This window comes from Phascolarctos cinereus, unplaced genomic scaffold (genome assembly GCF_003287225.1).
Source record: "Phascolarctos cinereus isolate Bilbo 61053 unplaced genomic scaffold, phaCin_HiC Scaffold_1;HRSCAF=81, whole genome shotgun sequence".
Lineage (NCBI taxonomy): Eukaryota > Metazoa > Chordata > Mammalia > Diprotodontia > Phascolarctidae > Phascolarctos > Phascolarctos cinereus.
In genome coordinates this window covers 35532964-35546718 of record NW_027555514.1, presented here as the reverse complement: position 1 = coordinate 35546718, position 13755 = coordinate 35532964, and the positions used below count along the sequence as shown (strand labels likewise).

The 13755-nt window shown below is 39.2% G+C and overlaps 1 long non-coding RNA gene across 1 annotated transcript in view; it reads left to right on the top strand.

Annotated features, from left to right (window-relative positions):
* LOC110209040 (uncharacterized) overlaps nt 1-6304 on the top strand; it is an 84013-nt gene extending 77709 nt beyond the window's left edge. Inside the window, exon 3 of the long non-coding RNA XR_013486992.1 lies at nt 5550-6304. This is a non-coding gene — a long non-coding RNA (uncharacterized LOC110209040). The remainder of the gene's footprint in view (nt 1-5549) is intronic.
* The last annotated feature ends 7451 nt before the right edge of the window (nt 6305-13755 follow it).

Here is a 13755-nt window from a genome sequence, read left to right as displayed (position 1 = left end):
CCCTTGACATTTGTAACTTCATCCAGTTTTACTTGCCATCTTGGGAACCATTCCAACCTCTTCTTCCTAAATTCGGAGGTAGGACTCAGGAAGATCTGCAGGACTCACCATGGTATTGAGATGGAAGGTTCCTCTGTCATTTGTGGGATATCTCAAGGGCTAACCTCTTGGATGTTCTGACTATATCGGGTGCCCCATAGGATCCTTCCCCAACAATGGAGAGATGGAGGCAAATCCCCCTTCTGGCTACTTCTTCCCCAGAGCTCTTAACTTCTCTGGCCACCGGTAAAATAGTTTCCCAGAGATGCCTCCATAGAAACAGAATTACATGTTAATAAGAAGAAGATTGTTTAGGTTTGTGACATCAGTGGTGTCAATTTCAAATAAGAGACAGGGACCACTAAACTGTACATGAAGCTCCCTGGCAGTCACATACTAACTTAGCAAACCACAAATGTTTACATATTCTTTTTAAAAACAATAATACACCAACACCCTAAAATCAGATAAGAACTCCATTTTAAACTGGTTTATACAGACCTCAAGTGTTGTGGGCCAAGGCCCACGGGCTGCATGTTTGACACCTGTGTGCACCATCACTTAGAAAATCCTTGGTCATAAACACAGCTAATGCTGCCTGGGACCCAGCCATGGAAGACATTTTGCCTTCCTTCTTTAATCTTTTTTAAATCTGGTTCATGAATAGAGAGGAGACAGTCGATGCTGGACTTCCTTCAGGTGTGAGTGTGTGTGTGTGTGTGTGTGTGTGTGTGTCTCCCATCTCTAATCAGTAGGAGAAGGACTTTGGGTTCCTTATGAATGATGCCTTAAAGTATTCCCAAATACTATATCTTTGATTTCCAAACAAATGAATTGCATCAGTTCAATGCACAGCTACTAAACATTTGTCACATACAAGAAAGAAAGCTCTTTGTCTACTCCTTTTTGTCTCTGGTTTGATGACAGTATAAAAAGGAAGAGGTCCCTTTTGTACATGGAGAAGTGGCAAACAGGCCCATGTGATACTTAATGCCTCCCAACGTCTGGTTGGGTTAATGCATCTAGTCAACCCTTAACCAAACAAAATGTAAAGATTTCCTGTAGAGGCCTTCTTCTGGTGGACTCATGCGACAATAGAATTTTGAGCTGATTCATAAAGCCAACCTGACTGTGCGACCTCTTTTAGGGACACTGTATCCTGCCCTCTTTCTTATTTTTTGGACATCTTGAGGGGGCATTTACCCTGCTATAGGAAAGTTCACACCTTTGGCATCCAACAAAACCAGTCTTGGTTCTTCGAGGTGCTTCAAACTAAATAATAATAATAATAGCTAAAATTTATATGGCGCTTACTATGTGCCAGGCACTGTGCTAAGCATTTTACAAGTATTATTTCAGTTGAGCCTCACAACAACCCTGGGAGGTAGATATTATTAATATCCCATTTCACAGATGAGGAAATTTGGGCAAACAATAGTTAAGTCATTTGCCCAAGGTTACACAACTAGTAAGCGTTTGAAGCTGAATTTGAACCCAAGTCTTTCTGACTGCAAGTCCAGTGCTCTATCTATTGCATCATATTGCTGCTTTAGTCATAAGAACACATGGTCTCCTCACTCAAATGGATTTGTAATCCCAGTGGCAGAACATCAGAGGATGTTCCCTCCAATGAGGCAGATTTCAACCCATCTATCCCTGGTCTTCTCATAAGTTCGCCATAGGGAGTCTAACTTGATATAGAGAGAGCCTCCCTCACTTTCTGTTGATATCACAAGGATATCAATGTATTGTGCTATAAGAAATGATGAGCTGGCAGACTTCAAAAAAAATTTGGAAAGATTTATATGAATTGATGCAGAGTGAAATGAGCAGAACCAGGATTGCATTGTGCACAGTGACAGCCAAGGTATGGGATGATTGACTCTAAAAGACTTGGCTCTTCACAGCCATGCAAGAATCTAAGACAATTCCAGAAGATTCATGATGGAAATTGCTATCCACACCCAGAGAAAGAACTATGGAGTCTGAATGCAGATGGAAGCACAGTATTTGCTGTCCTTCCCCTTTGTTGTTTTGTTTTATTCCTTCATTCTCATGGTTCCTCCCATTAGTTTTACTTGTTCTTTACAGCACAACTAGTGGGAAAATGTGCTTAACACGAATGTATGTGTAGAGCCTATATTGGATTGTATACTGTTTTGGAGGTGGGGAGAAAGAAGTGGAAGGGGGAGAAAATTTAAAACTCAAAATCTTATGGAAGTGAATGTTGAAAAGTAAAAATTTAAAAAAAAAAGATATCAGTGGTACAGAAAGGTTACCCATTAATTATCCTCCATTCTCACCAAGAATTCACCTGATATCCTTTTTAAATCATACATTATTTGATGTTGTCCTTTCTTCCTTCCCCCCCCGCCATAGTTCTTTACTTGATATGTGCTGTACCCTACACATTTGCACTATTAGCCTCTCCAATGTCTCCTGGTGGTATTCAGTGTGAACATGCCATAGCTTACGGTCACACAAAAACACTAGTAGAACATGAGTATTTTTTTTGAAAGATGAACCTAATCTTGTTTAACATATGATTGAAAAAAGAAAAGACTTCTGTAATATTTCTCTGGGGGATTTCAAGACTATGACTTTCAAGATTCCCTGGGGTAACAAGTTCAACCTTTATCCAGTTTCACTCAAGTACAACTTGCGCTGCAGAAACTGTGACAATACAAAGGTTGCTGCCTTTTTTTTCTTTAAATTTAGCTTTCTATGCTAGACTTTGTCCTGATGCTTTCACTTCCACTTTCCGGAGGTTGCTGATTAAAAGGCTTTATCCCTTGCATTGCTTCTCAACAAAAGTCTCTTTCCTTCTGCACTTCCAAACTAAAGTAGACCTTTTAGGTTCAAAACCAAACTATGGTAATTCCCATATGTAGAATCTTTAGTATGCATTGATGATCTCACCCTTGCCTTCATGTACCTTACAGTCAGGAGTAATAAATCATATTCTATGGTTTTGGTCAACAGTTGCAGAGAAAGAAATTTAGATTTGAAAAAAAAATTCTAGTAATCATAATAGCTAACCAAAAGTGAGATGGCTACTTGAGGAGACAGTGGATTTCCTTACTGGAAGTCTTCAAGGAAAAGCTAAATGATCAGTTTTTTGGAATGTTGTGACAGAGGTCTTTGTTTAAGTGTGGTTTGGATTAGAAGGTTCCACTAAATTCTGAGATTTTGTGATTTTTCACTGTGGCTATCAATGGAGTATTTATATGGAGTAGGAAATTGAGGCAACCACAGGACAATTTATGTAACCCCTCCCCCACAGAAACCCCAGCAAACCTGTACAAACAATGGTTACTAGACAGTCTAATGTTAACATCATCCAATTAATGTTGAAATTGATATAGTCCTTGTGTTCGCTTTGGTCCTTGGAAGATGATTTTGATTAATGTCAAGATTGATTGGATAACCTCAATATTAGCCATCTTTGGATTTTAGCCATAACATGTATATATGAGGCATATGTACATTTCTACAGACCTAAGGGTTTCATAACACTGAAAGAAACAGATGGGTACAGGTATATTACCATCAGGATGAGCCGTTAGGCAGACACAAAGTTTTCAGCGGCTTCTTCTGTCTTCCCTAAGGTACCCAAAACATGCACATTATCAGTGGGGCAAATGCCTGGTTACCACCCAGGATATTCTGGGTTCAAATATAAAATAATTTCTCTTTATCATGGAATATGCACCTTTTCTTTTTTTTTTCTTCCTAATCACCTAGGCAATGTAGCTTTTATATGGAAACTTAGAAATTTACATAAAATCCCCACTCTGGACGCACTGTACCACTGGCTGCGCATGCACATTCAGCAAGCAAGGACTCATAAAATGCATATCACATCATTATTTTATGTTTAAACATTTTTATTTCTCCAGAGAATTTAAAATATACAAACATGTGACTCCATGAGGAAATGATCCAAAAAAGATTATAAATACAGCTATAAATGTCAAAGTTCCTAAAACATTTCACTGGTTCTATCTTCAGAAGAAAGTGTTTACATAGAAAGCACACGCCGGAGTGTTTTATTATTGTTATTGTGCACATTAAATGTTACAAATGCAATCTGTCTGACTCACTCATAAACTATGGTCTCCAAAATTCTTTAAGAATCACCTCTGGAACTAAGAGGTTTAGTGGGGAGAACAATATTTAGTCAACTGTCCTCAGAAAACTCTCTGCCACCAGCCAGTAGGTCCCATGCTGAGAAAGCTACTTGAAATCATATTTCAGCTACTCATATTCTTTCCTACTTTATCATCCCCATGGAAAGTATTGGACAAGAAGTGGTTTATCATGATTCCTTTTCTCATGCCTTGACCCAATGCAAAATTAATGACAAACTATCCCTTTCCTCTTAAAAAGACAAAGGTTTGTCAGTTGTGGGCAGACAGAGGGATCTCTTACATCACTAGTTTTGTTTAATCCACTGGGGAGTAATCAACAGGGATGCTTGCAGTTTGTTGATCCGTTTCCAGTCAGTGGACAAACAGTGACAGATAGCATTGGGTTGGATTTGTTCAGCTACTCAGTCCCAATCCATTAGAATCACCTTCACTTTATCTGAATTTGGGGGGATTGTTGGGCTTAATTTTATTTTCCCTATTGTGTGTCCTCTTTTCTTTTATGTTAGATTTTGACTGCAAAAACACAAGTTCAGTACAACTTCCAATGCAGACAATTCAGAGAGCTACTGTTTAACAATACCCTGTGAGACTATTATGAATGGGGTTAGTATTAAACTGGCTTGGTGAGGTGCTATCTTGCATACTGTATGATTTTATGAATTTAAATCCAAATAAGATCAAATTTTCCAATTCACCTGAACCATTTATTAGGCTTCACCTCTGTGATGATTAACTTTGATAACAGTAGCTCTTAACACAATGTACCAATATAAATATGCTGAGAGTTACATTAACTTTAGAGTTATCTTTTGCTAACCATTTTACTTTGAAGAAATGATTAGAAGTTAATATTCTGAAGTTTAATTCACAAGTAATAGGTTCCCAAGATTTAGAACTTCAAGGAACCTTACAAACCATGTGGTTCAACCCTGTTATTTTATTCTTATTTTTAACCTATGCTTTCTTTTTTGTTCTAAGGAATTTTTTTTTTGTTCTTTTTCAGTGATTTGTCGATGTAGGTTTTTTTTTTTAAATATTGTTATGTCCCAGAAATCTCTCTCACACACGCATAGAACTTCCCTTTGTAACAAACAAACACTACGAACAACACCAAATTCATTAGGCCTCACATTGTCTACCCATGAAATGGCAGAGTTGACTTTGAAATGTCCTGGAAGCCACAGCTCTAGAGGAACAGAATTAAATCTATAAGCAGGGTAGTGCAAGTCTTCTGATCATTGCTTATTTTTCCCTTTAATCATAAAAGTGCTACTTCATAAAGACAAGGAGATGATAGTGACATTTTTTGTTATTTTGAGAATTGATTGTCGTAATTCTAATGGTTTTCTCACTTTTCAGTTTCTGTGCCTGGGGATTACAGTTCACTCTGAACACTGCCACCAGAATGTGAACCACCTCTAGATTATCTGGCCATCTTTTAAACATCTGAACATTGTTTCCTAAGCTTCCAGCGTGCATCAATTTCAAACTGACCAATGTCAGTTCCCTGAGTCTCACATCGCCCTTGGAGGACCTAGGTACCGCATCTGGCCTCTCACCATTCCTTTCACGTCTCGTCACTCCATACCATCACAATCTGCTCATTCTGGGGCACTTCCCAAATTATACATCAGGAAAGTGAACCATGTTCCAGTTTTCACATCAGAATGAACAAGGTACTCTGTTGAGGCTGCTCACCTCTAAATAATTCTGAAACCTACTTTTAGTCAGAGTATAAATCATATGTTTGAAAATAGCCATCTACGAATAGCACCTGAGTGAAGGGATGGGGGAGCCAATTTCTTTTCATTGAGGTAACTCCAAACTAGAAGAGCTTGTGTTGTGTCATGGAAGGAAATGACCAAATTGAGTACGGGAAACTGTGACAGGATTTCAGTGGTGATTTTCAAAAAATCAAATCATGTTTACTCTGCTTTGCCTGGAAAAATGTATTTTTCCTCATTCCATTCTATTTTTCACTCGCCATGGGAAAGTTTTTTCTTTGAAAATGTGAATCTTCATCTGTGGTCCACAGTTACCCAGTAGTTCTGGCAAGGCCATGCTGATGGTTGTCCCTACAGCCTCTAATAGCAATATTTCAGGGTTTAGGGAAAGAAGAGGATAATATCAATGGTAACTGTCAAATACAGGGTGCCCCAAAAGACTTAGTGCAGTGCTAAGCTATCAACTTTCAATTGCACTAAGACTTTTGGGACGCCCTATATATGAAGAGATATATATATATATATATATATATATATATATTATATGAAAGAGATATAGATATATATATATGAAAGAGATATATATATATATGAAAGAGATATAGATATAGATATATATGAAAGATATATATATATATATGAAAGAGATATAGATATATATATATATATGAAAGAGATATATATATATGAAAGATATATATATATATATCTATATATAGATATATATATATATATATATATATATAGATATATATATATATCACAGAGCTGGATCATAGAGCTCGAAGAGATCTCAGAGTCCGAACTCTCATTTTACAGATTAGAAGACTGAGTCCCAACGAGGTTCAATGACTTACCAAAGCTAGTAATGTGAGAACTTCTTTTACCAACCATATTGAATCAGTCTGACTTCATGTGATCACGAGATTACAGATTTATAGCTACAGAGGAGTTGGGAGTCATCTAGTCCAATCTCTCCATTTTGTGGATGAGAAAGCAGAGACTCAAATAGGTTAAATGACTTGCCCGGAGTCACCTAGCCAGTGATTATCAAGGATGGGATTTGAACCCAGGTCTTCCTGATGCCAATCCAACTCTTTATCTACCATGCTGGCAAATAAATCGTAGAGAGTAATACCTGAGGCACATACAAGTTAAGGGATTTACTCAGGATCATATAGCTAGTCAGTATCTGAGGTAGGATTTGAATCCAGATCTTTCTGACTTTAAGTCCATCACACCATCTTCACGGTGATGGCAGTATGAGGAACCAAATAAAATAAATTATGTTAAAAATCCTTTGAAAAGGAAAGTACAAGAGACACCTTCCAGGCATATGGGAGCAAATCTGGGAGTCAAAATTGAGAACTTTTGTGATATAACCAAGACCATTGGGACCTTGTTCTTCAAGTCTTCTTGTTGACTTAAAGTTGCTGCCTAAGGGAAAGTTGCTTCTCCATGACAATTGACCATTTAATTTTAGCCAGTGGGATGTGATGGTGAATACACCATTCCATTCCCCCTCCCCCCCATCACTCTTACTTGTAAAAATCTGAAAGGGGAATTTACAACAATTATTTTCCTACTCTCATTCTTGTCTAAACCAGTGACAAAAGCATAATGGATAACTTTATCTGTTGAATAAACAACCCACAAAAGCAACTTTATAAGGTGCATTCCCATGAAACAGATCTATAAACCTGGTAAGTGCACCAAGACCCCGTCAGGGATGTTTGAACTAAATCTTAATTTGTCATTCATGAACACTTCACATGCCCCTCTAAATGAATTATGTTCTGCATCATTGACAGGAAATGTAACAGACTACACATTGGAGATACAAAACAGGGCTTGTGGGATTGTTTTATTGAACAATTTCACAGGTGTTAACAATAGAGGGGGTCTGAAGAGTTTCAACTGAGAGAAGGTAACTCCGAGATTGGAGTTGTACAGACACCTGTTGGCAAGTTGTATTCTTCTGCCTACCTGGCCTACACTGGAATGGGTCGGTTCTGCTGCCTTTGATTGTGTGTGTGTGTGTGTGTGTGTGTGTGTGTGTGTGTGTGTGTGTTTAAGTTAAAAAAAGGAGGAATAGGAGAAAAAAGTCAGGTTTTGAGAGGACATCTCTGATTAGCCTTAAAGTTGGGCCCCAAACTCCTGATGTGATTATAGGCATATATCAAACTTGTAAAGACAGGGTTATACTCCTGATATGCATCATGCAGCCGAAGAGAAGCATTTGCTAGTGTCACGTTGGGAGCGATACCATAAAGATTTGTTGTTATTGTTCACTCATTTTTTAGTTGTGTCTGAACTCCTCATGACTCTATTTAGGGTTTTCTTGGCAAAGATATTGGAGTGGTTTGCCATTTCCTTCTCTAGCTTATTTTACAGATGAGGAAACTGAGGCAAACAGAATTAAGTGACTTGCCCAGGATGACACAGCTGGTAAGTGTCTAAGGCCAGATTTGCCCTGAGGAAGATGCGTCTTCCTGCCTCCAGGCCTGGCATTTTCCACTGTGCCACTTAGCTGGCCCCAACATTTGTTATTGTTCAGTCATGTCTGATTTTTTGTGACTCTTTTTGGGATTTTCTTAGCAATGATACTGGTGTGGTTTGCCAAGGGTCACATAGCTAGTAAGCATCTTAGGCCAGATTTGAACTCAGGAAGATGGGTCTTCTTGACTCTAGACACGAAGCTCTATGCACTATGCCAACTAGCTGCCCCATACCATAAAGATAACAGATGAGATTGGCTAGGCTTTTCCTAATGGAAAGAGAAATGTGCTGATAAATCAAGCAATCTCCTTTTTTTTTGTCTTGCCTTTGTACCAACTGGCCATATATGACCTTGGGTAAATCACTTAATTACTCTGCGCCTCAGTTTTTCATTCTGTACAGTAAGATTCCATGCCTGTCTTTACCACTTTATGTTAGTATTTGGAAGATTAAAATGAAGTACAAGATAGAAAGTCCTTTAGAGAAAAAAGCCCTAAAAGTCTATACTGATAGAATGACTATGATTTCTCCCATCCACCTCCACAGTTTCTCTGGTCATCTCCTAAGTGATACATGCTTTAAAGACTGGATGCTATTTCTATATTTTCACACTTCATCTCTTGCTAGTTTTCAGTGGGCTTTAGAGATCTGTGATAATCATGCAGATTCCGTGTGGGCTATTGCTCATGCTCAGATGACATAGTAGAGACAGTGGGGCCTTTAGCTTACAAGAAAATAAGGTTATGAAAAATTCATCTCCAAAAGCCAGACTTCAGTGTGCGTGGTTTTTAAAATTTCACATTTAAATGAAACCCATAGGCATGAGGAGTTGGAGAAGAAACAGAGGGTTATTTAGCTCAAGTTGTCCTTGCCTACAGATTAAGCTGCACATATCTCAAGGTTTACCTGGGATATACAGGCCAGTTGCCATTTACGCTTCCATCTTCTTTCCTTATCCCATTATTCTTCTCTTGGCTTTGCTAGGATTCCTAGTGGGGAGAGAAACACAAATGAATGAGGCCACTTAGGAACTTCAGCGTCATGGTTCCCCAACCCCAACTGAGCTGGATATTTTGGAAAATGAAAAAAAATGTAGCTCTACCACAAAGAAAGGTTTCGAAGCCCTCCCCTGGTCCATGGTACTCACTGATCCCCCTCCCCCATCACCTGAGTCCTCATTCCTTCCATATTAGTCTTAACCTGTCCGTTGCCAGTGGGATAAGAGAGAAAAAGAAGTCAAGTACTCCACTAACATGGAGAACACTGTCCTAGGTACTGGGGAAAAAGGGACAACAGAAAGAGCAAGCCAGATTCCTTCCTCAAGAGCTTACAATCTGAGATAGGGTGTAGACACACAAGGAAAACATGCACAGAAGAACATGTGGATGTATACAATGTACACACAATATTGTGGAGGTTAGGGACAGGGGAGATGAGTCTCAATTTCAGCGTGAAGAGACGTTTTTTAGGTCAGTGCTTCAAAGAGAGGCATGAGCAAAACATAGATGAAGAACTATTAGGAGGCTTTTTTATTTGGATTCTGAGCTCAGAGGCAGCGAGCAAATAAGGAAGCTGGGTACATGTTGGGCAACTGATCAACTTTCTAGAAGCTTAATGCAAAGGAGTTCAGATAACTTCTATTAAATTTCAGTTCATAAGCATGTATTAAGTACCTATTATATGCCAGACACTCTGGGGTTCTGGGGATACAAAGGAAAAAGTGAAACAGTTCCTGCTCTAAAGGAGATTACATGGGTGTGTGCGTGTGTGTGTGTGTGGGGGGGGGTGTGTGTGTCTGTGGGGCAAGTAGGAGCTGTCCAAACATTCTTTATTGGGCATTTTCCCTGTGCAACATGGGAAGAACCAGTGCCATCTCCCTGTCAATGGCCAGGTCTTGCATACTAGTATATTTGTGAGGAGGGTCTAATGTCAGGCTCAGGTTAGACCCAACCCCAGGTAGCTTCTTCTTGTTTATGTCCGGGAAGACATAATCTAGCATCATTAAGAGTCAGAGAGACCTGTCCTCAATGTTCTAAACAGTACACTCCTCCTAATATATCTGGGCTTTCTTTGGTTTGTGCTAGAATTCAGTAAGGTCAGATGAGTCCTAACTCCATTGCCTCATCTTGGGATGGACATGCCAGTGGGTTCTTGAAAGACTGTCTATGCCAGTGGATTACAAACCCAGCAAGGCCCAATGGAAATGGAAGGGCTTCACATATGGATACTGGTACAGACTGCTAAGTACCAACTTAGTTAAGTTGAGAGGCTCATCCTCAACTCGGCTCCCAGAAGATGTCAACTCCCAAACACCATCTATTAGGTGACAGTGGGGGCGGGGGCTCTGCATTGATGGAGGGAGGGCTGACACTGGTAAAATTAATTGCAGATCTTTGACATATGGAAGTATTAAGAAGGAGGAGGTAGAGAAGGTGAGAGAAGAGGAAGCATGATGTAGTGGGCAGAAGCTAGTTTTAGAATCAGGAAGACCTAGCCTTCCCTATTCACTACAGCAACCTATGCAAGGTATTACACTTCTCAACACTTTGAGTAACTCTCCAAGACTCTAAAAGGCCAGTGGAGAGAGCTCCCATGCCAACATTTCCTTATACTGATAGAATCATGGGTCCAGACCAAAATAATACATATTGTCCATAAATGATACAAGAAACATCTTTTCTTATTCTGGTTTTTTTTTACATCCATGATTCAAAATTATGTCTTCTTTAGGTTGGCAGATAGAATAGGCTCAAAGCTCTACTACATTTACAATATCTAGGATTCTGTTTACAAAGACCCATTTATCAAGTGTGCAGAATGCTATGCTGCGGTGGGAGGTGATAAAAAATTTAGATAAGTCCCTGCCCTCATGAAACTTACATTTCAGTAGGAGGAGATGAGACACATGGAGAATTATGATACAAAACATAAATATTGAGTATATTAGAGAGATATAGAATAGAGTCATGAGAGGCCCTAGGACAATAAGTCAGGGGTAAGGTAATTTATCATATAAATCATTACGGAAGATAACTACTTTTTGTAGTATGTGTATGACTATACACAAATACACACCCACAGGTACATCTACACAACCCTTCCCCCCATTTCCCCCAATCTGGCTTTTTATGTTACCATGGCTCTGTCACTAATGGAGTCTCTGCTACAAGCATGTCTGCAATTAGTTGGAAAGATTTCCTCCTTTCATCAGTGTTGTTGCTGGGTTGAACAAGTGGGTGTAAGTACCCAAATCTCTACTGGCTGCAGTTTACAGGAAATGATTTCTGGCAAAAGTGGCAGGTAGCCAAAAACCTGTATTTCTCCTTTCTCCTAACCTCTCTCCCTCCCCGCTTCCCCAAGAATGTCTGGCCCTTTCTATCTAATTTGTTATCTTAAGGATTTTGCTATTTTTTTTGAGGGAAAAAAAACCACTCTTCAAGATGTTACTTTGTTTACTCCAGTTAATTATTTAAGAGGATTCTTTAAGCCCTCACCACTCAACCTTTACAATTCCACACAGAAACAAAGATAATTTAGAAGGCTGAGACTCTTTATGCAAATTAAGTTTTTCAGAGTCGAAAAGGGCACATCACAGCTTCCGCCTAGTGAGACTTGGACACCGGGGCACAATGGTGGATAGTGTCTGACCTCACATCGTGCGTGCCCATGGCAATTTTGTTGAACATGGGCAGCAATATTAATAACAAAGCATTAATTTATAGCGTCTGCCAATTATTTCTAATACAGACTTACTGCCTGGTACATGTATAATACATAAATACATACATAAAAATTTAATGCACTCAGAGCGGTACATCCACTGACTGACAACACTGTCTGTTGACACATTTCATTGGCCCCCGCTTGATGCTTCCTGGAGGAGTCACCAGGATGTCAAGGTGATGCAGTTTAGAGTGACACTGGAGGAGCGGACAGAGAAATGAACTTTTGTCAACTTTTCCGGAATGCTAGCCATTTGGACTGGCTTTCTGCAGAATGGGTAGTAATCACTAATGTTCTTTTATGCCCAGTTGGAAACAAGATCCCAATTTACTAATATGAGCTACAGAAGAGCTGGTTTCAGCTCTAACGGCTAATTACACTGAATTCAGAAATGCCATAACGAAGACCACCCCACGATAGAGAACAATATTTTTGAGAGAAAACATTTCACATCATTTTACAAAGTGAACACATTCTTTAAACAACAGAAAGCTTACTACCAAATGCTTTTTTCCCTTTAAAACCAATACCTTTCTTAAAAATTTATGGAGATGAATAGATCAAAATCAATGATCCCTTGCTGGACACGAATGGTGTAAGCCATTTGGATAAGACTGCTAATGCTCCCACCTTTCCTTTTCCCCTTTGTCAATGTGCTTTAGGCAAGAATCCCCTCACCCCCAAGCACTTAGATCACCCTCATTTGTGTAGTCAACAATATATCAGCTACAATTTTGTTACAGTCTGAACTGAAGAGGCACAATAGAGAAATGTTTATTTCTGATAGTTGCTCCTTCCCCATCCTTTCTAGCCTGGATACCAGCCCCACTTACTTTTCATTCTTTTTCCTATTTTTAAAAAATGCATCTGAAGACTTTTTGCTTTTGCAGCCAATATGCGTCAGCTGCACAAATAAAGGTTGGAATCAGTGGGCTCTGTCCTCTGTCCCCAAGCAGTCACTGATTTTTGCAGTTCCTTTCTGGGTAGTTGCTGTTTAGTCATTTTGTAGCACTCAGCCCAGCTCTAATAACAAGTCTATTATGACCCAATGGTCTTTTCCATAGCATTCCATTCTGACATGTGGTGGGCATCAATAGCAGCCAAGCTGACTTTGTGACTCAAAAGACATCAGCAGTGAAAACAGATCTGGAATTTCCAGCAATGTGAGAAATAATAGGGATTTTTTTTTATGTGACAAGCTCAGATTGCTATCCTTTGTTCAGAGCAGACATGCAGAGAAGGCAGAAAGAATTTTCTTTCTTTAAGTAAACATCTATGGTTCAAGGGCACAGAGAGAGACATTACCTAAAATATGGTTTGTTTCCTAAGCATAATGGAAAGCCAATTTATGTTAACCCTTACTGTTTACCTCGTTCTAGACCTGTGTAGAGTTGAACTCTCTGCTAGTTATATAGAGAGTTGATCATAAAATCTCAGTCAGAAGGACTGTAGAGGATACTACTAGTCCAGATTCCTATTATTCCTATCCCTCCCACCTTGAAGCAGGAATCCCCTTCATAGCATCCCTAAAATAAATCATCCAAACTCCACTCAAAGATTACCAGTAGTAGAAATCCTACAGAATCCTAAGTCAGACCATTCTGTTTTCCAACAGTTCT